General features: G+C 36.0%; 1 protein-coding gene and 1 non-coding gene across 10 annotated transcripts in view; one reads left to right on the top strand and one right to left on the bottom strand.

Annotated features, from left to right (window-relative positions):
* RALYL (RALY RNA binding protein like) overlaps positions 1–27477 on the bottom strand; it is a 735427-nt gene that overhangs the window by 234360 nt on the left and 473590 nt on the right.
* Positions 4780–4886, top strand: LOC114680563 (U6 spliceosomal RNA). Its single transcript, XR_003732763.1, has one exon. It is a non-coding gene; the product is annotated as a U6 spliceosomal RNA (small nuclear RNA).

Raw genomic sequence — 27477 nt, 5'->3', positions numbered from 1 at the left:
TGGTGTTGAGCCTGTGAGTGCACAGAAGTAATGAATTGAAGTTTGGGAGCCTCTGCCTAGATTTCAGAGGCTGTATGGAAACGCCTGGATGTTCAGGCAGAATTTTGCTGCAGGGGTGGGGCCCTCATTGAGAACCTCTGACAGGGCAGTGTGGAAGGGGAAATGTGGGGTTAGAGCTCCCCTCCCAACACAGTCCCCACTGGGACACTGCTTAGTGGAGCTGCAAGAAGAGGGCCACCATCATTCAGACCCCAGAATGGTAGATCCACCAACAGCTTGCACTGTGTATGTGGAAAAGACACACACACTCAATGCCTGCCCATTACAGCAGCCAGGAGGGAGGGCTATATCCCGCAAAGCCACAGGGACAGAGCTGGCCAAGACTGTGGGAGCCCACCTCTTGCATCAGCATGACCTGGATGTGAGACATGGTGTCAAAGGAGATCATTTTGAAGCTTCAAGATTTGACTGCCCCGCTGGATTTCGGACTGACATAGGGTCTATAGACCCTTTGTTTTGGCCAATTTCTCCCATTTGGACATGTATTTACCCAATGCAGGTATCCCCATTGTATATAGGAAGTAACTAACTTGCTTTTGATTTTACAGGCTCATAAACAGAAGGAACTAGCCTTATCTCAAATGAAATTTTGAAATGTGGGACTTTGAGTTAATGATGAAATGAGTTAAGACTTTGGGGGACTGTTAGGAAGGCATGATTGGATTTGAAACGTGAGGATATGAGATTTGATAGGGGCCAGGGGCAGAATGATATGATTTGGCTGTGTTCTCACCCAAATCTCATCTTGAATTATAGCTCCCATAATCCCCATGTGTCTTAAGAGGGACCCAGTGGGAGGTAATTGAACCATGGGGGTGGGCTTTCCCATGATGTTCTCATGATAGTGATTAACCCTCATGAGATCTGGTGGTTTTATAAAGGGCAGTTCCCCTGCACACACACTCTTGCCTGCTGCCATGTAAAACATACCTTTGCTCCTCCTTCACCTTCCACCATGATTATGAGGCCTTCCCAGCTATGTGGAAATGTGACTCCATTAAACCTCTTTTACTTTATAAATTATCCAGCCTTGGATATTTCTTTATAGCCATGTGAAGAATTACATAATACATTGGTATAAGACATTGTGACATTTTTTACATAATTTTTATAATCATTACTTTGAGGGAGATCAGATGTCTGACATTTCTCTTTCTCAAGGGATAGTCAACAGAAATTGCTAATTTGCATACAAGCATTGTGTTCAATATGAGTTGAATGTGCAGCAGAAAGAGTTGTGTAACTCCTCAAGTGGGAAAAGTATAAAAAACAACAAAAGAGCTTTGAAGTCCTTCATGTGTAATTTTAGGGGAAAAATATTAAAAGTGATGCTAGGCAGAGTGTCCATGACCAGGATCCCATTATCAGTGGGAAATTAGTACAAGAGGTGGGCGGTTATTATTAGTGTTTTTTTGTTTTTGTTTTTTCCCAGCATGAAATAGTCAGAGAAGATGCTTTAAAATGAAGAAAACAAAACAAAACAAAACAAAACAAAAAAACCCTGCTTCAGAGGAACAAGCTCTCAAGAATTTTGATGTCAAATAAGCAAGAATCAGCACCAATCCCCTTGGGGGTGTTTTGAGACTAAATTAAGAAAGATGAATATAAAGAGAGACTGAAAAGACTAGGAATCAGTGGAAATGAGCACTTCTAGTTTGCAAACTGCTCTATTTACAAAGAGGTTGCATCAAATAGCAAAATACTTGGTGTTTGATTGAAAATAAGTTATGCTTACTTTAATAAGTAGATAATTTTAGAGAATTTTTCATTTACAAAGCTATGGTATGAATCTAGGGCAAGAGTTGGACACACCTTCTCCATTAGTAATGGAAGTACACCATTTACTTGAGGTCTGGACTGTAAAAAGTGAATAGCCATCTTATATATATGATAGGGTGTTTTGAATCCTTGACATTTAAAAGTGAATGGCCATCTTATATGATAGGGTGTTTTGAATCCTTGACATTTGCTGTGGACAGACTTGATCAAAAGCATGCTCAGCTCCACAATCTTAAGCAAATTAATGCAGGAACAGAAAACCAAATATCACATGCTCTCACTTATAAATGGGAGTTAAACACTGAGCACACATGGACATAAAGATGGGAACAACAGACACTGTGGACTACTAGAGTGGTGAGAGAGGGAAAAGATTGTGGGCTGAAAAACTAACTATTGGGGACTATGCTCACAACCTGGATGCAATATACCCATGTAACAAACCTGCACAGGTACCCCCTCTATCTAAAATAAAAGTTGAAATTTTAAAAATGCTCAGAAGCACATGGGTGTTCCAAAATGGTAATGCCCAAATGGCCCTGCCCAAGCCCAGAGACTATTCATGATCAACTAGTGTCAACATTTAGTGAAAGGGATGAATACCTAATTACTTTGGTTTAACATACAGAGTCAAAGTATACCCAGTGAGATGGACTGTTCAGTGGTGATCTGACAAAATCAACACTAGGCTGAAAGTTGTGGCTGTGAATCTTAGTTATCTATTACTGTATTACATCATTTCAAAGGGTGGGACCAAGTTTTATTTTTCTATGTGTATCTTGAAAGACACATGAATATAATAGGCCTTGATAATCATTGAGTAAATGATTATGAATGAATGGATGGATGGATGGATGGATGGATATGTTGTTGAACACTTAAACCTCAATAGCTCTCCTGTAAATTATCTGACATTTACCAGTAAATTTTTCGGATTCTTGATTGTCTACTTTTTATGTTCTGTAATTTTTTTAAAAAAATCCTTTAATATCCTTCTCTGTCTTATCAGGTTATTTCTGAGCTCTAACTACCCTACTTTGGTCTCACTCCATTATTGACCAAGCTCTAATAATAGTCATCATAAGCAAAATTATGTTGTCATCTTTAAATCCTTCCTCACATCCACTCACCAGAATGACTGTTCTATTTGTACAGTGTCTCAGTAATACATGCCTCTCTAATGCCAACTGTAATTACCCAAGTTTAGATAATAACTTTGTAAGTGACCTTGCTACCCCAACAAACTGACTCAAAGTGTCTTCTCAGCATAATGCTGGAACTCCCACCCATTCTATACTCTAACCACCTGGATCTACTACTACCTTTCCACTTTTAAATCACTGAGTCTTTGTCTTTATTACAGGTGTTCTGTTTTAAATAATGCCCCAAGTCCCCACCCCCTGTTACATACACACACACACACCAAAGTTTTATTCCTTTAAGACCTTTACCAAAACTCACTCCATGACTATTTCTCTTTTTCACTCAGGCAGAATTTATTACTTTCTTGCTCTGGGCTCCAACAATAGCATTCATTACTCTATTGAAATAAGCTGAAGGACAATGTGAAATAAGGTTTTAATCCTGTTTGAATCCCTTAAACTAGCATAGTGACTATTCAGTAAGCATTTCCTGATTATCATATACCTTGACAGACACAGAATGCCATGAAATGAAGTGGTAATTTATAAAACGGTTGCCTGCCATTATCACACACTTCTTCATCATCAAAGGAGTTAAGTCATGGAGGAAACAGCCTATAAACAGATGCCTTAGAGGATTAAAAATAGTAATGAAAAAGAATTTTAAAAGGCTGTTGTCTCTATGGCATGATTTTCCTGCAGACCACCATGCACTCCTCAGCCTATGTGGAATGTCCATTTTCTTGCTCATTATCAGAAAAGCACTGCCATCCTCCCTAGGTTATATAACTCTAGGCAAGTTTTCAGATTGATTCCCTAAACACCAGCTCCCACTAAGTTACTTGTTGGGCTGACTGGTTCTCAGTGTAGATCAGGAATGGTATAAGATATATTGGTTACATTCTATCATACCGGAAACAAGGAAGTTATCAGTGATGACCGAGGTCAAGTCTAAAGTTCTCTGGAGCCAATCTGAAGTGGTTGTCATTGATCAAAGTTGGGATTATTCAGGGAAAAAAATTGTAATGGACTGAAGAGATTAATTTTTAAAAACATGAGTTCACAATAACAGGAAAAATCCTTCAGCAGTCTACTTTAACTGATATTTAAGTACCAACTTATCATTTTGAAAACTGATAAAGAAGCAAGCCTTTATCTTGATTTTCTTATATTCACTGTACTGCAGCATAACTAGCCAATCAGAGAAGTTTTATACCTGCAGATTCTAGTGCAGAGCCTGGTTCATTGTTAAATATTTATCCTTGTGTGTGCCTGTATACATGTGTGTGCCTGTATATGTGTGTGTGCACATGCGTGCTCATTTTCATATGCATATTTTGTTCACATGAATAAATATGAAGGCCCTTTTTCAATAGTGCATCTTCACTATGGTCTCAGAAGTAAGAGACTCAGGTCATGAAGCCAATAACAAGCAAAACAGGCTAGTATTTCAGAGCAATGTAAAAATACGTTATGGTGGTTAGATACATACATTGAAGCTGACTCTTCATGCAAGAATAGAGCCAACCTTGGTTGGCAGAATCAAAGATCTGTTATCTTTGTTTTACTGACAAAACATATACAGATCTAAAAGTATATCAATACCTGAACCATTAGGGTGATTGTTAGTTCTCTATGTGATAAGACCAATATATATCCAGAAAACAGTAGATAAAATAACAAGTGGTCTAGTATTGTCTTTTTTCTTGTTGTTGACACATTTTTTAGTATGATCTTTTATTTCATGATATAAGAGAGATGAAAAATAGTTTAGATGCCTTAGTCAAGACTTGTGTTTGTGCTTGCTTCGGCAGCACATATACTAAAACTGAAATGATACAGAGATGATTAGCATGGCCCCTGCACAAGGATTACATGCAAATTTGTGAAGTGTTCTGTATTTCTCCAGGAGTTGGATTTTGAAAAACCATAATAAAATAGACTTCTAGCTAGCTAATAAAGAAGAGAAAAGAGAAGATTCAAATATACACAATCAGAAATGATAAGGGGATATCACCACTGATGCCACAGAAATACAAACAACCATTAGAGAATACTATAAACACCTCTATGCACATAAACTAGAAAATCTAGAAGAAACAGATAAATTCCTGGACACATACTCCCTCCCAAGACTGAAGCAGGAAGAAACTGAATCCCTGATTAGACCAATAATGAGTTCTGAAATTGAGGCAGTAATAAGAAGCTACAAACAAAAAACAGCCCAGGACCAGATAAATACTACTAGAGGTACAAAGAAGAGCTGGTACCATTCCTACTGAAATTATTCCAAAAAATTGAAAAGGAGGGACTCCTCCCTAACTCATTCTGTGAGGCCAAAATCATCCTGATTAAAAAAAAAAAAACCTGGTAGAGATACAACAAAAAAAGAAAACTTCGGGCTAATATTCCTGATGAAGATCAATGCAAAAATCCTCCACAAAATACTGGCAAGCCAAATCCAGCCACACATCAAAAGGCTTATCCACCACGATCAAAGAGACTTCATGCCCAGGATGCAAGGTTGGTTCAACATACACAAATAAATAAATGTCCATCACATAAACAGGACTAAAGACAAAAACAACATGATTATCTCAATAGATGCCAAAAAAAGACTTAAATAAAATTCAACATCCCTTCATGTTAAAAACTCTCAGTAAACTAGGTATTGAAGGAACATACCTCAAAATCATAAGAGTCATATATGACAGACCCACAACCAATATCATACTGAACAGGCAAAAGCTGGAAGGATTCCCCTTGAAAACTGGCATAAGACAAGGATGCCCTCTTTCACCACTTCTATTCAAGATAGTATTGGAAGTTCTGGCCAGGAGAATCAGGCAAAAGAAAGAAGTAAAGGCATTCAAGTAGAAGGAGAGGAAGTCAAACCACCCCTGTTTGTAGATGACATGATCCTATATCTAGAAAACTCCATCATCTCACCCTAAAAGCTTCTTAAGTTGATAAGCAACTTCAGCAAACTCTCATATACAAAATCAATATTCAGAAATCACTAGCATTCAGATACACCAACAACAGTCAAGCCAAGAGCCTTATCAGGAATGAACTCCCATTCACAATTGCCACAAAAAGAATAAAATACCTAGGAATACAGCTAAGCAGGGAAGTGAAAGATCTTTACAAGGAGAACCACAAAACCACTGCTAAAAGACATCAGAGATCACACAAACAAATGGAAACACATTCCATGCTCATGGATAGGAAGAATCAATATCATGAAAATAGCCATACCGTCCAAGGGAATTTATAGATTCAATGCTATTCTCATTAAACTACCACTGACATTCTTCACAGAACTAGAAAAAAAAACTATTTTAAAATTCATATAGAACCAAAAGAGAACCTGAATAGTCAAGGCAATCCAAAGCAAAAAAAAAAAAAAAAAAAAAAAAAAAAAAGTGCTGGAGGTATCACACACATGCTACCTGACTTCAAACTATGCTACGGTGCTAGAGTAACCAAAGCAGCATGGTGCTGGTACAAAGACACAAAGATCAATGGAACAAAATAGAGAACCCAGAAATAAGTCCACACACTTACAACCATCTGATCTTCGACAAACCTGACCAAAGCACGCAATAGGAAAAGGATTCCCTATTTAATAAATGGTGCTGAGATAACTGGTTAGCCATATGCAGAAGATTGAAACTGGACCCCTTCCTTACACCACACACAAAAATCAATTCAGGATGGATGAAAGACATAAATGTAAAACTCCAAACAAAAAATCCTAGAAGAAAACCTAGGCAATAACATTCAGGACATAGGCACATCAAAGATTTCATGATGAAGATGCCAAAAGCAATTGCAATGAAAGCAAAAATTGAAAAATGGGAGCTAATTAAACTAAAGAGCTTCTGCACAGCAAAGGAAACTATCATCAGAGTGAATGGACAGCCTGGAGAATGGAAGAACATTTTGCAATTTACCCATCGGACAAAGGTCTAATATCCCGTGTCTACAAGGAATGTAAACAATTTTACAATTAAAAAACAACTCCATTAAAAAGTGGGCAAAGGACATGAACTGACACTTCTCAAAAGAAGACATAAATGCAGCCAACAAACATGAAAAAAAGCTCAACATCACTGATCATTAGAGAAATGCAAATAAAGCCACAATGAAATACCATCACACAGTAGTCAGAATGGCTATTATCAAAAAGCCAAAAAACAACAGATGTTGGTGAGGTTGTGAAGAAAAAGGAACATTTTTGTTGGTGGGAGTGTAAATTAGTTCAGCCACTGTGGAAGACAGTGTGGTGATTCCTCAAAGACCTAGAGGCAGAAATACCATTCCATCCAGCAATCTCATTACTGGTTATATAAATAAAGGAATATAAATCATTCTATTATAAAGATACATGTGCACGTATGTTAATTGCAGCACTTTTCACAACAGCAAAGTCATGGAATCAACCCAAATGCCCACCAATGATAGACTGGATAAAGAAAATATAGTACATATATACCATGGAATACTACGCAGCCATAAAAAAGAACAAGATCATGTCCATTGCAGGTACATGGATGGAGCTGGAAGCCATTATCCTTGGCAAACTAATGCAGGAATAGAAAACTAAACACCACATATTCTCACTTATTAGTGGGAGCTGTACAATGAAAACACATGGACACAGGGAGGAGAACAACCCACACTGGAGCCTGTTGGAGGGTGAGAGGAGGGAGAACATCAGTAAGAATAGCTAGTGGATGCTGTGCTTAATCTGTAGGTGATGGAATGATCTGTGCAGCTAATCACCATGGCACACGTTTAACTAGGTAACAAACTTGCATATCCTGCACATGTATCCCTGAACTTAAAAGTTCAAAATCCAAAAAGGAAATAAAAATTATATATGCATTTTATACACGATTTTATATAAATATGTAGTAATAGATTAATTGTGGATGACTATATATTATCTGAAACTATATTAAAATACATTTCCATAATTTGATCCAAAAAGTTTTTATTTTGAAAAGTTTCAAACATATACAAAAGTCAAGAGATTGGTATAATGATTACCATGTGTTCAACATCCAGTTTAAACAATTATGAGCTCAGACAGCCTTGTTTCATGTACTTTCCAACCTCATATTATTTTGAACCAAATCTCAGACATTATCATAAGCCTCTCATCATATGTATGTAAATAGTATTTCTTTGTTTAAACAAAATCAAAATACTATCATATCTAAAAACATTAAAATTATGTCTTAATTTCATAAAATCATTAGTTAAATTACCTTGATTGTCCTCAAAATATTTTTCTTTATATGTTGTTCAAATACAGATCCAAATAAGATCTATAAACTGATCAAGGACCTAAAGCATATATTAGTGTGAATGTGTCATAGAGTGTAAGAAGTGAAGTTTTCAGAAGCAAGGTAGGAAATGAAAGCACATTCCTTCCATGAAGCCCATAAGCCGGGTGAAAGAGTTTGAGCATTATACGGAGAGCAGTGAGAATCCACTGAAATATTTTAAAGATTGAGACATGAGCATATTTAAGAGGCAAATAAATTGAATGAATATTAAGGGAGCTAGAAAAAAGGTCACATGTTGAATTGTGGGTTTCATAGCTTTCGAACTGTTTTATGTATTGACTATTTTTCTGTGAGAACTAAATTTGGAGGTCTTTAAATATTATGAGAAAAGATACCTTAAATCTCGACAACTATAAGAAGTATGGGACCACAAGGAAAAAAAAAAAAAAGAAAAAACAGTAACAAAAATGTGACTATGACTAAGTAGAGCTGGTTCCAGCTCAAAGAAATGTGAAAAAGGGGTTTTGCAGAATTCCTTCTACACTGCCAGGCCAGTTTATCTGGGAAGAAAAGAGGCAAAAAGAAGAAATAAATGACATGGACTTAGGTGGATCTTCCTTTTGTTTATTAAAAAATGTATGTAATGAAAACTATGTCAAAAAACTATTGCCATAAATTAAAGCCATGACTATATCAAAATCAGAGAATCTAGAAAGTAAACATGGATTAAATTCAAGGAAGAAGAATGAAGATATTGTTACAATAATAAAAGTACATTTTATTTGAAAGCCTAGTTATTAAGACAGTACTACACATACTGTATAATCAACAATAAAGATTCGTTATCCAAAATTTATACAGCAAAAATGGAAGAGAATGAAATAGCAGAATGAAATTGATTTATCAGAGGAGTGGGTGATTTTGACTGATATATCTTACCCTATGGTATATCAAAGAGGGCAAAAATAGTAATAACTTATAGTCTCTCTCTATATTAATAATAATGTGGGCCAGGCGCAGTGGCTCTTGTCTATAAACCCAGCAATTTGGGAGGCCAAGCCGGGCGGATCACGACGTCAGGAGACGGAGACCATTCTGGCTAACACGGTGAAACCCCGTATCTACTAAAAATACAAAAAGATTAGCCAGGCATGGCGGTGGGAGCCTGTAGTCCCGGCTACTCGGGAGGCTGAGGCAGGAGAATGGCGTGAACCTGGAAGGCGGAGCTTGCAGTGAGCCGAGATCGCGCCACTGCACTCCAGCCTGGGCAACAGAGAGAGGCTCAGTTTCAAAAGAATAAATAAATAAATAAAAATAATAATGTTAAGACATTTTGTATGTATATGAATATACTAAATTCTACATCCTGAAAATAGAACACAAACTTTCTTTTCAAATTCTCTTGGGAATACATTCAAAATTTGTTCTATATTAAGTCTCAATATAACTTCAGTGAATTCCACACTTACACATAATATATACCTTGCTTTTTGGTAACAATATCAAAGTAGAAGTTAAATTTTAAAAATAGAATCCCCCTCAAAAGGCATCTTTAAGTTGAAAACCTTTAAACTGGGGAAAAGCAAAAAAAAATGAAAAATATCTAAATATAATAGTTGGAAAACATGAAAAACCACAATATGAAATATGGAAATAAAATATAAACTATGAAATGATTCACTATAAGAAAGTTTATTGTCTTAAATGCTAAACATTGAAATAGGAAAATATAAATTAACTATTAAATTAAAAAGCAAAATAAATACCTCTAATGAGACAGGAGGAAAAGTTAACCAAGATAAAAGCAGAAATTAATGACATTTAGAAGGTACGAACAGAGTAAACCTAATACAAATCAAGCATATGGTTATGTGAAAGAACTGATAACATAAACTACTTAATAAACTAATTAGGACACAAAAAGAGAAATAAAAAAGTAATATTAATGAAATAATGAGAAAATTCAATTAACTCAGTTCTCAACTTTATGTACATAAATTTGAAAATTCAGAACAAATATCTTTTCTTCAAAACGGATGCTACATTCAAACAGACCAACTGTAGTAGAATAAATTGAGAAAATTGTAAAGTGCCATGCCTACATCACTTCAAACTTAACCACCTACCAAATATTCGTGGAATAGATACTTCTACTATTCTTCAAATTGTTATTCTATTATTCGCTCCCTATTGGTAACTATTGTAAATCAGAATAATATACTTAAACCTCTATTTCTTGTCCTATTCATATAGACAGTATTTACTGATTTCTAACTTTACCTTTTAATGATATTAGTAATCCTACTCTCTTTCACTACTTTTCACCTTCAACTTCAAAATATTGGTTATCTATAATTTTAATTTTTGATTAATATAGGGATCATATGCATTCATTTGTAGCCTTGTAGTCACAAATCCTCCAAATTTCAACAGGTTGAATATAAAAGGCAAAAAGCAATACATGATATTCGTATTACTGTGACTAGGTAAAGCCACATGATCATATTTCCTTTCTAGCAGTTTGCCTTGAGCCTCCATCCAGTCCTAGCCCATGATCACATATTTTATAGCCTTTCTTTTATTTTCTTGTATTTGCTACCTCTCTGCCAAGTTCTTCTGATGTCTAAACTTATTAAACTGCTTAGGTCCCCTTTAAGGAAGAGCCTGCCTCAGCAGCTGGCAGTGCTGCAATAAACTACCTTTCTTCATCAAACAGCCTTTTCTGATTGCCTCCCATTGACCAAAGGCACACTCGTCAGGGGTGGCCCTCATCTGATGTCTGATCCAGCGAGGGGTACAATGGCTCTCTCACATTTGGCCTAATGGGAACACCGCAGACAGACCCCATCAACTCCAGAACTTCCTCTGGGTCAGCTTAAGATGTTGATGTTGCATCACAGTACCACTTCTCTCTCTGCCTGATGCTACTTCCCCACACCCCTTTTTAAAAGGTGTTGATGTCTACAGAGTTTCTAATAAACATTCTACAATCTAATTTCCATCTCAGTGTCTGTGTCCTGAAGAACCCACTCTGCAACAATGCTGTTTTAGTCTAACTAGCTCCTTGGTCAGTAACCTGGAAATATGCCATTAAACATTACGCCTAAACAGCCTGAAACCACTAGCACCGAAGAAAAATCTGTCCCACTTGTAGTAAGCTGTCTTCCCTGGAAACCAGTCATAGTCGACCTAGCAATGCTCCTTTCAGTTTTTTTTTTTTTCTATTAGAGAGCCTTGTCTTTTCACGGCAGCCATATCTAGCTGCAAACTGAGACAAAAGGCAAAAGGCGAGTTTGGCTTAATATGAGACTGAGATGTAGTTTCCTCCTTTTTCCCTACCCCAATTCCTCTTTCAATAAGTCCCCTCTTCTCTCAACACCATATCTGACAAGCTCTAGCCACAGACTATCAACCTGGTTTTTTCTTTTACTTCACTTTTCCTTATTTATATCTTTTTATAAGTGTAAGGGTCATATACAAAGAAGCTTCATCTCCAAGCAGACAGACCATCAGCTCTGGATTGTGAGTTTTCCACTCGGGCTATCTGTCTATCCATCATCTTACATAAACTGTTGGAACCGCATTCTATGAGATCACTAGTACTGATGACTCAGTTGTTCCTCAGCACACTTACTGCTAAACTACATGGTTTATCCACAATTTCCCTGTGATAACATCTCATCTAGAGCTAGATCCACAATTTCCTGGATCTCCCATCTTCTTTCTTGATTTATTCCCCCAGTTTTAGAGAAGACTTCCTCAAGTGGTCTCTTTGCCCTTCTATTATTAGAGTGTTCTTTCTCTGATCTGTTTTTTCACTTGACTTTCTTCCGCCAAAGTTTTATCTTGTAGAAATCTATTGAAGGTTTCATCTGCAGATAGATGCTTTCCTATTCTCTTTGAACTCGCTAATGTATATCCTATAAAGTCCCTTTACTAATGCACTGTTTGAGGAGAAAGGTATGCACATGAGTGCTTTCTGTGAGCCTCAACAAGAAGTATTCTAAGTTTCAGTTGAGAGTAAGACTTGGATTCTAGGAAGGAAGAGAAGCTTTCTTTTAACTGCAGTTCTACTGAGCTGTGGAAATTTTTACTTTGAAAGCATACTCCTTTGTTTTTTAGTAAAAGAAAACTAATTTGATAAATGGACAAATACTAAACAAGCAACTACTACATTCCAGACACCATTCTGGATGGTTTTTAAAGGATACAAGAGATGGAGAAAAATCCAAAACCTGTTATGCAATTTGAAAAGGAAATTGCCATTGCGACAGAACAGCAATTTCTGGATTTGTTACTATACACTAGATCTGTGGAAGCCTAGAGGTTTTTGGTCTGTTTCAAAAGTAAAATAAAAACAATCTTTACAATGTCAGCAGCTGAAATTTCTTATATTAATGTAATGTGGGCTTTGAATAATTTTTTATCATTATATAAAATCTGAATCAGCTGCTTAAAGTGAGCTCATTTTGCCTCATAAAACATTTTTTTCCATTGTCCCATGTGTTTTAGAATGATTCCAGCTATAAAATTGTAATAATCATAATCAAACAAAATGGAAAAGTTTCCAGGCTACTTTGGATATTTAATGGGAAAATAGCCAGTTGATTTATCTCATATGGCTTCTTAAACCCAGTGCATTTTAAAACATAATTTTTCTCATTTTATATACATTTCAAGTATATTTATCTCAGATAGATAATGCTTTAACTTTAACAATTACACTAATTATCAAGAAACCTACACTCACTTTGGGGTAACTTGGTATATTTGTATTAACTTTTCAAGTATGATAATAAAACGTTGGATCTGGAGGAGGTGGTGAAACAAATAAAGGCACTTAACACTTTGTGAATTGCTCACTGTTTACCAAACATCATGAACCTGGATTCTAAAACTCTGGTTTTCTTGTTATAAAATCAGAATATGAATATCTCATCTCATAAAGTGTGAATGAGGACTGAGTGTGCCTAACTCACAGTCAGTAATCAGTCAGGGATATTATTTCCCTCTATATTTACATCTTTATGGATTAATTTAAATGAGTCTGGTCATATTCCTCTGAGTAGAAAACACTATTTCAAGAAGACAACTATTTTTCAAGGTTGCCAAAAGAGTTGCTGATCAATATTTGTCTATCAAAGGAGAACCTCAATAATATGAGAAAGGGACTTGTCTTGGGGTCTGCAGAATTAGCTCTACAAAGACACATGGTATAACTAAAAGGAAACTGAGCTGTGCGCTCAATCGGGGTGAAAACCAATCTTGTGCTTTTGTAATCAGTTACACTGCAAATATGTCCTCTTGCATATAAAAACAAAACAAAACAAAACAAACAAAAATAACTGACTTTGGTTATGAACTTACCCCGTATACCCTTCTGTAACTGCGAGAAAGAGGCAAATTATGAAATTCATTTCCAGTATGTAGCATCATTTTCAGCTTTGGTGAGATATATGCCATATACCTGATATATGCTGGTTCTCTGTAATGCATAAGATCTTAAAAGTAACTAAACAAGGTTGCTGATTCAGGGGATACTATTGTTAATTTCTGAAACATACTTCCAGCAATTGAGACAAACTGTCATCTCTAAGCTGAAATTCAGCTTATTTGCAATCTATTTCTTCATTCTATTTGTCAAGTTATATTTATTGAGGATGTACAGTATGGCAGACACTGTGGTATATATTGCAGTAAAAAGACCCCAAACACTTCCCCACTAAATGGAAACAAAAAATCCATTTCACAAGGGATTAATCATCAGAATATAAGGAGCTCAAATGACTCTATAGGAAAAAAAAATCTAATAATCTTTGGCCGTGGTGCATGTCTGTAATTCTAGCACTTTGGAAGGCCAAGGCTGGTGGATCACTTGAGGTCAGGAGTTCAAGAGCAGCCTGGCAACATGCAAAACCCCACCTCTACTAAAAATACAAAAATTAGCTGGGCATGGTGGTATGCGCCTGTAGTCCCAACTACTCGGGAGGCTGAGGCAGGAGAATCACTTGAACCTGGAAGGCAGTAGTTACAGTGAGCCAAAATTGCACCACTGCACTCCAGCTTGGGCAAGAGAGTGAGACTGCCTCAAAAAAACAAAAACGAAAACAAAAAACAAACAAACAAAAAACCCTAATAATCTGATTTAAAAAGGGGCAAAAGATCTGAACAGACATTTCTCAAAAGAAGACATACAAATGGCAAACAGGAATATGAAAAGGTGCTCCACATCACTGATCTTCAGAGAAATGCAAATCAAAACTACAATAAGATATTGTCTCAATCCAGTCAAAATGACTTTTACCCAAAAGCTAGGCAATAACAAATCCTGGTGGGGATGTAGCAAAAAGGGAACCCTCGTACACTGTTGGTGGGAATATAAATTAGAACAACCACTATGAAGAAGAGTTTGGAGGTTCCTCAAAAAACTGAAAATAGACCCACCATATGATCCAGCAATCCCACTACTAGGTATATATACCCAAAAAGAAAGGAAATTGGTATATGGAAGAGGTATCAGTATTCTCTTGTTTACTGCAGCACCATTCACAATAGCTAAGATTTGGAAGCAGCTGAAGTGTCCATAAACAGATGAATTAATAAAGAAAATGTGTGGGCCGGGCGCGGTGGCTCAAGCGTGTAATCCCAGCACTTTGGGAGGCCGAAGTGGGTGGATCACGAGGTCAGGAGATCGAGACCATCCTGGCTAACATGGTGAAACCTTGTCTCTACTAAAAATACAAAAAACTAGCTGGGCGAGGTGGCAGGCGCCTGTAGTCCCAGCTACTCGGAGGCTGAGGCGGGAGAATGGCGTGAACCCGGGAGGCGGAGCTTGCAGTGAGCCGATATCGCGCCACTGCACTCCAGCCTGGGAGACACAGCGAGACTCCGTCTCAAAAAAAAAAAAAAAAAAAAAAAGAAAATGTGGTACATACACACAATGAAGTACAATTTAGCCACAGATAAAAACGAGATCGTTTTTGCAACAACATAGTTGGAACTTGAGGTCACTATGTTAAGTGACATAAGCCAGGCACAGAAAGACAAACGTTGCATGTCCTCACTTACTTGTGGAACTAAATATTAAAACAATTGAACTCATAGAGATATAAAATAGAAGGATAGTTACCAGAGGCAGGGAAAGAGCAGTGGTGGTAGGAAGTGGGGATGATTAATGGATACAGAAAATAATTAGAATGAATAAGAGCTAGTATTTGGTAACACAACAGGATGACTACAGTCAACAATAATTTATTGTACATTTAAAAATAAGTAACAGTATAATTGGATTGTTTGTAATACAACAAAATGATAAATACTTGAGTGGATGGATATCCCATTTACCCTGATGTGATTATTGGACATCATATGTCTGTATCAAAATATCTCATGTACCATACATATATGTGGCACATGATATATACATATGGTACATGAGATATACATATAGGTTGGTGATGGTTTGTTTTGTTTTAATTTTATATATGTACATGGTGGTGGTGGTGGTTTGTTTTAATTTTTGTGGATACATATATATACTATATATGTAACATATGTGTATATATTTTTTGGATATCTACTATGTGTGTGTGTGTATATATATGTGTGTGTGTGTTTACATATACATATACTATGTATCCACAAACATTAACACAAAACAAACCACCACCACCACCAAAAAAGCAAAATACAAACCCTGTTCTCAGTGGGCTTATCTTTTAGAGAGGCAGACAGAGAATAAGTGAAATCAATAAGCGTAAAATAAGGTATGTTAGAAAGTGTAAGTTCTATGGAGAATATTAAAGTAAAAATACTATATATTAGTGAATATTAAAGTAAAAAAGTTAAAAAAATTTTACTTTAATATTCTCCATAGAACTTACACATTCTAACACACCTTATTTTATGGAGGTCTGTTAGGAGGTCTGTTTTATGGTGGGATGTTAGGAGGTATGTTTTATGGAGGAACGGGGAAAAATAAGGTGTGTGGTAATGGGGCTTTTGCTGTTTAAATCTGATTAATCAGAGATCTCCACTAGAAGATGACATTTTGGCAAAGACCTGAAGGAAAGAAGGAAGCCGTTGGGAAATGAGAGGGGAAAGTATACCAAGTAGAGGGATTGGCAATTGCAAAGGCCCTATGAGAGAAGGGAGCTTAATATGCTTCAGGAAATCAAGGAAGCTGCTGACTGGCTGAAACAGAATGAGTAAAAGAAAAGTAGGTGGTGAGGTCCAGAATGTGTGTGTGTGTGTGTGTGTGTGTGTGTGTGCACATTGCATGTGTAGCTCTATAGGCTATGTAGGTGCTTTTTGCCCTCATCCTCAGCTTGTGTATATTTATGTAGAGATAGATTTGTTGATATTTTCTTAGAACTCTTTTGACTAGTAATAACCTATTTTGTTGAATATTGGTTTTTAAAAAAGTGGCATATAATTAAAAGCATCTGAAGATGAGTAGTTTTATTAATCAATCTTACCCAGGGGCAAATTCTTTCTAAAGAAAGCATGTGTGCAGCATGCATAACTTTCTAATATTATACTCTGGTACTTACTCTCAAGTTTCATATCCCATTCGTTCGTTTGTTGTTTTCAGCATTGGACTAACTGGTGAACACAGTGAGATTTATGTAAGTGTCCTGGAGACATTAACTTGAATAGATGTTCAAGTTCTCTATTTTTCTTTAAGCATTTAAAGTGGAAACCACATTTCTAGTTTTCCAGTAAATTGATGCAATGTCTGAATCTTGATTAAATAATCCTGGTTTCTTAGTGTGGTCTAGAGTGACCATAAAATTTATCATCCAAATGAGACACTTCAGAAGAGGACAAATGCTAAGCCGGATAGGCAACAATCAGAACTGTCCCAGACAACCAGATAAATGGGCCCCAGAGATAGACTGGGCAAGAGTTTTGGTGGTAAGCAGACCAAGAATTGAATCATAGCCTTACCTCTTACTCCCTTTATGGACTTAAATATATTATACAGCCTGTTTTAGATTCATAATATGGGGTTATAAAACCTAACTCACTGTTGTTTACAAGGATTTATTCAGATTAAAAAACATACATGTCTAGTACAGAGCCATTTCAAAAATGGGATCTAAGCAAAGATAGGAACATTGGAAGAATTATGTTCAATTATTGTAAAAGTTATTGACAGGGATTGCTATAATACTTTCCTGGGTGAAGTTACTCTAAGGCCTTAGCAGCATAGAACTATCATTACTCAGTGAGTATCAAAGAGACTAGCAGGAGTTCGGAGCATCCTGTGGCAAAAATAACAGTGCAATCATTTAACTCAAATCATACCAATTGAAGCGATGGAATCATCAAATATAGTATCCATTATACTTACTATTAGAACAGTAAACCTTATAGCAGAGAGATAATTTCTAAGTTTTCAGGTATCAGACTGATTGATTTAAAATGCTAAGTTTGATAACAAAAGTTTCTTTGGAGGAAGAGATTTATATTCTTACCCTCCTCTTACAATTATGGTCCAGTGCTGTGCCTACGTGTAGAAACACATTTGGCAGCAAATTGTCTTATACTTAAGATTTCTATGCGTAATCACAGGGACTGGAATCCTTATGAGGCATTTTAGGCCTTTGGATTTAATAATATGTTCAATTTTCATGTCAAATAAAAATGTGAGGATTCTGGCAAAAGATTCTAAGATCTTTACACAAAGGCCTGTTGAAATATTCTCATTTTCTCAGATTCAAGATATTTGGACTTTTTTTCTACTCTTTTAAACTATCCTAATCCAATCGACCTGCTCTTTTCTTTCCCAGGCTTTATCTACAGAATCTGATAGTCTGTTCCTTTTCAACAATTGGCTCAATACATTACCGACTTTGCTCCAAATCTAACTCAATAACTATCTTTATTTCCTCATCTTTCTCTCAAACATCCATTTCTCTTAAGTTTTTTCATAGAACACGTTGTATGAAATGGTCATAATTCTTTAGTCAATTTCCATAGTCTGTAAAGTATACCAAATGACCTATTTATGTATTCTGTTGCTTATTTTTGACATTTTAAACTTTTCAAGATGAAATAAATTCAAATGCTGTGTTTATCCTATGGAAAGCATTTGCCTCTATCTCTAAATTTAATTCTTGCCAAAACCTGGAGGTTGAAGTAAATTTCTGTGTTTCAGCAAATTTCCCTATTTGTCTCATAATTAGGATTGAATTTAGTTATAAGTATTTTATTTTCACTGTTTGTGTGTAGAAATAAGCAATCTAATATTGTGGTTCCATACAAGTTATTAACTATAGCATAAATATTAACTATATTAACTGTATTATTAACAGTTATGGCATTTATATCATGCTATCCGTACAGCCAGGCATTGGTCTAAATAAATTTTAGAATGTTAAAGATTAACATAGTCTGTAACCTGAAGGGATTTATAAAAGAGTTTTGGTGACAACATATGCAATCCTTATGTGAACCCAAGAAATGAGTGAATATGATTAATTAATAAGCTTTTTATAAAAATAACACAAAGGGAGGGAGGTCTTGAGAAGATAACACTGTGAGAGATTAATTCAACAAATGTTTACTCAATGAATGAGCACCATGTGGTGTTATGCTTAAAGGGATGATAAATAGACTATAATTTTCCATCCAGAAGAACAAACTCCAAAGGATTTGGTGAGAAAATCTTCTCAGATAGGTAGATGGAACCACCATGTATTCCCTGTATCACTTTTGTTAAGATATTATACTATTATTAAAACTATGTTATATATACACAATACACATATATATTCATAACTCAATGCATTGAATATAAATTCAAATAATGTATTAATTTTATCAAAATGCTTAAGACATCCTTTTTATGATTATAAAACATGAGAATTAAATATTTTCCTCTTTTGAAATTTATACACTTAAACATTTTAATAAGATGCATGATGATTTATTCCATGTGTAGTAATATGAATATACTATAAAGTTTTAGATTTTTCTTACATTAGTAGCTCACCACATGTGAAAAATGTTTAGCATGGTCAGGGAAAAAGGTATCAGAATCATTGGACAAAAGATTATCTTCAGCAAACTAATTCCAGCCTTGTAGTGAAAAGTAACCCTCTGGCACCATCTATTGACTGCATTGCTTTACTTTCTAATCAAACCACATGCAGATTAGTACTGAATGAATAAAACATAAACTTTTCTTCCTCATTTTTTGTTGATGATAGGGAGCCTGAGCCCTGGATGCTGACAGCAGTTGATGAATTAAGATATATTGGCAAATTTATGCAGCACCCTTGGAATCTGATGTTTTCTAATTACTAATTAATCACTAATGAAAACGTGCTTTAATGTGTCTGCAGGAGTCTACCTCCACAGGTGATATACTGGAATGTTTAATCAGAGACCAAAATGATCTTTGCCAGAATTAATTGGCAATGTCGTGTGTGTGTGTGTGTGTGTGTGTGTGTGTGTGTGTGTGTGTCTGCGTGTATGCACATGCTTAAGCATTTAAACTCTGCTGGAGAGTCCCTGACACAATATTCTGTGGTACTAACTTTAAACCTGGACATTGAAAAGACAGCTATGCAAAGAGCACCCATTAGCTACCACTGTATAGGGAAATACTTTGACACGGACCATTTAATGTAATCCTTCCCCAAATTACAGATGAGGAAATTAGGTACAAAACGGTTAAGAATCTTGCAGTAACTCACATCTTCCAGGATTTTCATTCAAATGTCACTTTTTCAGTAAGCTCTCTCATAGCTGTCTTTCCTAAAATTCTGAACATCTCTCCAGCACTCCTTATCCTTCTTTCCTATTTAGTAATGATCACTATAATATACTGTGACTTTTGCTTACATATCATGTTTCTTGCGTATCTCCCTCCATGGAATGAAAGCTTCATGACACCAGGAGTTTTATCAGTTTTCTTCAAGAGAAAGGTGAGTACTAGAGATAATAAGTTGAGTCTACAAAGACCTATCATTCTCCCACACTAGAAGCCTCTTTTGTGAGCTACAAAACTGCATATTCTGGGTTATATTTCATTATAGGTTAACTTAATAAAATCTCTTTATGAATTTCAACATTATATTGTGCAAAGAACACAAGGTGTGAATTCATGTAGACAGATTTGAATATCACCTTCTCCAATTTCTATCCTCAGGCATGTTTATTCAGTCCTTACAAATACACATCACCCTCTTACTTCTCTGACCTTTTGTCTTACTCTTCTTTTCCATATTCACCCGCACATCCGTAGTCCACTCCAGCTCCCCTCATTTCCGTTCCACAAACATGCCAGACGTGCTTATACCTCAAGACCATCATGCTGTTTCATCTGCCTGAAATACATCCCCGTCCAAAATCCCACTGCACAACTTTCTAATCCTTTTCAAGGCTTTGTTTAATGTAACTTTCTCATTATCTTCTCTGTTCACCTTCAGATCTTAAAGACCTATAGGCTTGGAGAACAAGGTTGGCGGTATGAGCTTGAATCTCCCCACTGATCCTTCTCCCAAAAAACTATAAAACCAACAAGGGGAACAAACAAAACCACAGATGATTCACACGTCCAGGAGCACTAGGAAGTATTTTCATTGCCTGTGGGTGTGGAGAAAAAAGGAGAGGAACTTTTTTTTTTTTTTTTTTTTTTTTTTTTTTTTTTTTTTTGAGACAGAGTCTCGCTTAGTCGCCCAGGCTGGAGTGCAGTGGCGCGATCTCGGCTCACTGCAAGCTCCGCCTCCCGGGTTCACGCCATTCTCCTGCCTCAGCCTCCCGAGTAGCTGGGACTACAGGCGCCCGCCGCCTCGCCCGGCTAATTTTTTGCATTTTTAGTAGAGACGGGGTTTCACAGTGTTAGCCAGGATGGTCTCGATCTCCTGACCTTGTGATCCGCCCGCCTCGGCCTCCCAAAGTGCTGGGATTACAGGCGTGAGCCACCGCGCCCGGCCGGAACTTTAAGAAATAAAAAAAGAATAGGATTCTAGATGAATTAGATAAAACACAAACAAAATCATCATCAAAGTGAGAAAGTTCAATACGAATACCAAAAAGCTGAACACAGGTCAGAACTTGGTGGTTCCTAACACTGGGTTTAGCAAAAGTGAGTGGTGCCAGAAGTGGCAATGACAGGGAGTTATTGACAGTAGATGGAAGGGAGAAGTCAGATGTATAAAGTTGGAAAGGAAAAAAACAACGAAAACAAACAAAAGAGAATAAAACACTCCAATCCCTCCACCACAACACTGCAATCAAAACATCATTCATAAAAGAAATTACACAGATTTGGGCTGAATTGAAAGAAGTGGGTACTCTCAAACTATGAAGAGTATAGCCATAGAAAAAAATCAGACCACATCCACACACAATTATTTTGAAAAATCACTAAAATTGAATTGACGCATTTCAGCTGATGAAAATTCTTCCCATAAAACCAACCAAAGAACTCAAAAGACCTATAATACAATACACCAAACTAAAGTAAATATCCTCAGATGAGCATTTGGAAAGTTTTTCAAAGTATGCTGAATTAGAAAGATAAACAATGAAAGCAGCAAAGGACAACAACAGGAAGAAATAAAATGAGAATCAATTGAACCCAAGAAAGAAATTAAAAAATTAAATATCAGAATTGAAAAGCTACAAAATGACCAAGAATAGGAATTCAAATGACAATTTCATAAAGGGTATTGAATAAAGAGAAAAACAACCAAGTAATGTAAAATACTTTTTTTATTAAAAAAAAATAAAAAGGATCAGAGAGAAGGTGCTTCAAATGTAAGCTAAGTAAATGATGTCCAAGATTTGCATATCTGGAGCCTTTCACTAAGAAAACCAAAACCATGAAAGAGAACTAATATTTAAAACTATAGGTCAAGGAAACTTTCCAGAAAACAAAAAGAAGACCTGAATCTGCATCTTGAAATGGTGTATTAAGGAAAATTGAACTGGTGTGAGCAATTCCAAACCATACTTAAGTAAAACTATTAGACTTAAAAAATCATAAAGTATCCTCAGGGACTCCAGGAAATGAAATGACAAGGTACAAAAGCATGAGAATAGACAGGCAATGAGAACTCTCAAAAATAAAAAAGCAAACCAACAGGAAGTGGAATTTTCAAGAAACTTAGAAATTCTGACATCAGCCAAGTCCTTGAAGTGTGAAAGGAATAGAAAAAAGTTTTGAATGTGCAAAACACACACGTATGTGCCCTTTCAAAGGATTCTGCTACAGGATGAGCTTCATCCAACAAAGTCTGACCAAAGGACTTGAGGGTATTTCATATTTTTACTAGTTAGACCTAAGACAAAGAACTGAGCCTACAAAGTCTTAATCTTGGGTAGAAGAATAATATGTAAGCATAATATATTCTCACAAAAATAAACTTAAAAGAGAAAACATGGAAAAGGAGAAAGGAAAGTAGAATCATTTCATTAACTATTGTCCATGTCTTAGATAGGATTTGAAAGATACCAGTTAAAATTGACAGAAGAGATTGTAAAAGTTTTAAAATGGAGGAAACAAAACCAGAAAAATTAAGACTATATAAAATATTAAAACAAAAAATAATCACTAGAGCTAGAATAGAAATCTTTATAAATATAGTATAAATATATAGTTTAAACAAGTTAAAATGTAGTATAAACAAGTTAAATGATGTAAACAACAACAAACACACAACACAGTGGGGGGGAACACAGTAAAAATAAGATAACATAATATACTCAGTAATTACAACATAAGATACCATGACAATTCAGACCCAACATATTAGTCACATCCTAAATGTTATTATGGATGTATTCATTTAATCATAATAAAAAAATTAAATTTGGCTTATAAAGCAAAACTGAATTCTATGCTATACACAAAAGATAAACTTGGCCAGGCACAGTGGTTCACGCCTGTAATGCCAGCATTTTGGGGGGCCGAGGGAGGTGGATCACTTGAGGCCAGGAGCTCGAGACCAGTCTGGCCATCATGGGGAAACTCTGTCTCTAGTAAAAATACAAAAATTAGCTGGTTGTGGTGGTGCATACCTGTAATCCCAGCTACTCAGGAGACTGAGGCACAAGAACCTGTGAGGTGGAGGTTGCAGTGAGCCGAGATTGCACCACTGCACTCCAGTCTGGGCAAGAGAGCAAGACTCTGTCTCAAAAAAAAAAAGACAAACTTGAAACACAATGATTCAAAAAGCTAAACATAAAGGAATGAGCAAAGGTTTAATAGACAAGATAATATATAAGAAAGCAGGGATGCAATCCTGTTGCAGATAAAGTAGAATTTAAGCCAGAAACATGAAATGAGAAATATTGCTACGTTTTCCCTGCTATCACTCCAGCAATCAGATCTTCCTTACACTGTTCTACCTTTTCTTTTTTCTAAAGAATGTATCAAGTTCTAATATATAATTTTAGTTACTCATTTCTTACGTCTAGTAATAAGTGAGAAGTTTCTTATTAGAATGTCAGTCCATGAGGATAGGAAGTTTATCCATTTTAAAATTAGTAATATCAAATTTCTAGAATAAAGCCTAGCTCATACAAGATGTTCAATATTTGTTAAGTGAATGAATAGTAAATTTAACCTGTTTTCTTACCTGTGAAATGGGAATAATAATGTCCCTTTTTTAGGCTAAAGGGTCTAGCCTAAAAGTGCGTTTTAAAACTTTTCCCCCCTTTTCCCCTTTTTCCCTAGTCTCAAAATGTTACCCTTAAACATATTGTGGAAACCTTCTCTTCTCCTCCTTAGTCTTAATCTATAGCCTTGAAATAGACTTTATTTGAAACACCACATCCCTCTCTTTCTCACCATACACTCACTTACACCATGCACATTTATCTAACTGTATACTTTTTCATTATTAGCTTATTTAGAAGTCCCAGGTGCTAGCCTTAAAACAGACCACACCTAGAGACCCATCTGTAAGTTTCCAGAGATTACCTCAAGGCAGTTATGAGCAATCTGGCTATTGCTGAGATGATGCCAGCCTGCACTTCAGGAGGACCATGGCTAGAAACAGTCATTGGAACAAGATATACAGACCTTGTACTCAGTACCCTTCCCGCATGCCTCCCATTCCAAGTTCCTCTTTTTAAACCCCTATCCCTAAAGTATGAAGTGGTTACTTTGGATGTGAATTCGGCTACTTCTCTATTATTAGTTTTAGTAAATAAATTCACTTAGTTTTTATCATATCTCACACTTGTTACTGGGCTCTGAAAGCAGCAAGTGGCCATATCTCCATTCGGTTACAATTTTGTTGACCCATATGGGGACCGCTGTGTGCTCTGGGGTCTCCAGCCTGCCGGTCTAATTTCTGTATGATAGGGCATAGGGATGCCTGTGAATGCCAGCTGCTCATGGCTGACCCCATGGCTGGAACGTTAGGGAATGTCCCTGCTGCTGCTGAGATGCTTTTGTCTTGTGGATCCTCTTTCTCTTCCTGTTGCAGTGCCTGCTGCCTTCAACGCTCCTCTGGTGCAAAGAAAGTGACCACTGGAGAGGTCAACAAACTTTTGGACTGAGTGAGTGAGTTGGAATGCACCCAACTATCCTCTGCCTTTTTTTAGGTTGTCACTGGGGCTCTTCTCTATTTAGACTCAACTGCTAGGGATACCATTTGAGCGTTTTATGCATTTGTATTTGTCGCACCCTTGGGGTTTTGCTTGGTTCAGACTCAGCTGGCGTTTGGGGGTCGGGGGGCTGTTTGAAACTGAGGTGATACATTTGGGACTCTACCCAGCCCCTTACCTGGGGATTTTTTGGAGGTATGTCACTTGTTTGTATGTGCGAGTGTGTGATCTTTGTGTGTGGGTCCTAATCTCTCTTTCCCCTCCTTCCAACTTCATCCTCCAGATTATCTCAGGAGCCACCTACAGCTTTATTCCTTTAGGCCAAAAGCATCTTTAGCTCCCTCCAGCTGGAAATGGTTCACCTTAACTGGTGACTTGCAGAGATGAGAGGGATTCACCCCATACCATGGAGGTATGGGGTGCTGAGGTTCTCTCTGACAGGAGATAAAGTAAGATGGTGGGGGGTACTGACCCTGAACCTTGAGGTGGCTGGAAGGCTCACAAGCTTCTTCTCCTTCCTGTCTCTTTCATCCTCTCTTCTGTAAAACCTGACCTCCTTTCTTCTCTCCATTCCTTTCTTTATCTCTTTTCTTATTAAATCCAGGGACACCAGCCCTGAAGGGGAAAAACAGCTTCCAACATCTTAGCCCCTGAGTTTGTCATCCTCTTTAAGGCTACAGCTGGTTACATATTATGGCCCTTTTTGTGCCCATTTTGAACTGATAGACAAATTACAGCAAGAAAAATTCAGAGCTCAAATGGTGAATCTGCAACTAGACAGTTAAGTGGAATCTTCTAAAGCTCTCTATCTCATTATCTTTTCTTCCTACCTGCTTTAAATATGCTGTTACTAAGTTGCTGGTGCTGAGATAAGACATTATTTATGGTCTATCAGAATGTAAACATTGGAAACATGTTTGAAACTGAAAAGCAAAAAAAAGGTAAAAGAGTTTTTTTCTTAAGTTTAAAAAACCCCACAAATTTCCACAGAGGCTGCTTTACTCAAAATTTTGGTTCACGACTTTCCTTGGATTACCTATCAGGGCAAATAAAGTTTAGCTATGTGAATAGGTTACAATTTTGTCAGAAAAATAACTTGTGGAGTCAGCTATCTTTTATAAGTCAATGAGTTTGTGGTGCTATTTCATGGGTAGAGTTCCAAGGTAAAAGCTATTGGATCTTTGTTTGTGCATGTATGTATATGTGCATTTAGATGTATTTATGTAATATACATGTATTATGTTCTGTGTCATATTTAGTATGCTACCAAATTAGCTCATGAGTAAATGAGTACTCATAAATTAAGTCCAAATGCTTTTCATTCACATGAATCTTTGATAAATAAAACTAGTTAGTAAATAAAAATATTACTAAATTTTTAAAAATGCCTTCAGAAGCATGGGCATAAATTTGTGTCTGTATAAATAAGTTTTACATTTGCCTTTGCTAAATGTTTAAAGTATCAACGTTTTGGCATAAAGGTTGTAAGACCTAGCCAAAAACAAAGTAATCTCTGTTTATATGATTTTTTTTTTTTTTACAAATAAGATTAATTTATGATTGCTGTTTCAATAAAAACTGCTGAATCGTTTGAGTTGTCGGCAAAATACACATGTGCTTAAGTTTCTTACTTAGGTATTCACCTAATGTTCAGACTTTAAAAATGGTCAACAGGGAAATAACTTTAAATAATGACTAGCTTTGTGTAATATGACACTTTTCAGAAGTAATCTAAACTGCTAAAAATGGAAAAAATTGAGTATATATTAATGACATACTTATAAGTATACTTTTTGTATAATTTAAAACTGAAAATTATTTTGAATTAAATAATAAGTGCTCCTTGGATGTCTCTGTCATTCCCAATTAAGAAAATATCATGATGTAGGAAAACATGTTTCTAAAACTGTGGAATGGCTTAATCTATAAAATGCTAATATCTGACAAATAGTTCAGGATTTCTTACCCCCTAAGTTTTTACTAAAATTGAAGGTTACTAAAATTCATAATTCTAGTTAATATATAATTCTGTTAATTGTATTCTTATGTTAAAAAGGAATAATTTGTATAATTTGGAGGTTATTTTAAATTTATTTTAAAAAGGTAAAAATAAACCAGTAAGCAGGGGACAGAGATATAAAGAAAGTTGTGGATATAAAATATATTTTAAATAAAAAGGTTATAAAGAAAAGAGAATAATTTTATAGGAAAAAAGAGCTTATATGATAAATGATAAATTCTTGTCCTAAAATAAAATTATTGGTTATTTAGAAAAGATGAAAATTTAATACAAGTCAGAAAGCCCAAGCATGGTATAAACGGTCTATGTAAGCTGTAATAAGGTTCGTGAAAGAAAAATTATAAAGGAAGTTTTGTATATAATGCAGTTGACTATAATTACAAGGGAACTATTTATAATGGTCTTTGTAAGATTGATCTCCTTTGTTATAATGAGATTTTCTTAAGATAGTAATTGGCTCTTAATAAAATTACAGGAGATTTTGATTTTTAATTTTATATCCTGTTTCTTTTGAGAACTTCTCAGAATCATACCTCAGAGGTTCAGTTTCTGTGCTGTCCCACTGCTTTTAGCTTTTTCTCTCCTCGAGAAAGCTTGAGATAACGCT

This window comes from Macaca mulatta, chromosome 8 (genome assembly GCF_049350105.2).
Source record: "Macaca mulatta isolate MMU2019108-1 chromosome 8, T2T-MMU8v2.0, whole genome shotgun sequence".
Taxonomy (NCBI): Eukaryota; Metazoa; Chordata; class Mammalia; order Primates; family Cercopithecidae; genus Macaca; species Macaca mulatta.
The sequence above is the reverse complement of the archived record's forward strand: the minus strand, read 5'-3'. Positions and strand labels throughout refer to the sequence as shown.